Raw genomic sequence first — 955 nt, 5'->3', positions numbered from 1 at the left:
GAGATATCGCCAGATATATGCTAGATTTTTACATGAACTTTGGTGACGGATTCCGAATATCTGTAATTTTCTCGGCCCCTGGTGGTCCGAGGTCGATCCCATTGCACAGATTCATGCGCCAGGGCCCCCTGCAGATAATGCACTTTGGTTTATTGCGCTATCTCTAATAGCACCCGAGATATCACCAGATATATATTGGATTTTTCCCTGACCCTGACAGTCCGGCCCCATGAGACGGTGATTTTCGCGGCCCCTGGTGGTCCGAGGTCGATTCCGCTGCACAGATTCATGCGCCAGTGCCTCCTGCAGACAATGCACTTTGGTTTATTGCGCTCTCTCTAATAGCACCCGAGATATCACCAGATATATATTGGATTTTTCCCTGACCCTGAGTGTCCGGCCCCATGAGACGGTAGTTTTCGCGGCCCCTGGTGGTCCGAGGTCGTTCCCGCTGCACAGATTCATGCGCCAGGACCCATGCAGATAATTCACTTTGGTTTAGTGCGCTATCTGTAAGAGCACCCGAGATATCACCAGATATATATTCAATTTTTCCCCGACCCTGAGTGTCCGGCCCCATGTGTCGATAGTTTTCTCGGTCCCTCGTGGTCCGAGCTCGATCCCGCTGCACAGATTCATGCTCCAGGGCCCCCTGCAGATAATTCCCTTTGATTTATTGCGCTATCTCTAATAGCACCCGAGATATCACCAGATATATATTGGATTTTTCCCTGACCCTGAGTGTCCGGCCCCATGAGACGGTGATTTTCTCGGCCCCTGGTGGTCCGAGGTCGATCGCGCTGCACAGATTCATGAGCCAGTGCCTCCTGCAGACAATGCACTTTGGTTTATTGCGCTATCTCTAATAGCACCCGAGATATCGCCAGATATATGTTAGATTTTTACATGACCTTTGGTGACGGATTCCGAATATCTGTAATTTTCTCGGCCCCTG

Source organism: Nomia melanderi, unplaced genomic scaffold (assembly GCF_051020985.1).
Source record: "Nomia melanderi isolate GNS246 unplaced genomic scaffold, iyNomMela1 scaffold0014, whole genome shotgun sequence".
NCBI classification, from domain to species: Eukaryota; Metazoa; Arthropoda; class Insecta; order Hymenoptera; family Halictidae; genus Nomia; species Nomia melanderi.
This window is presented reverse-complemented; position numbering follows the sequence as displayed.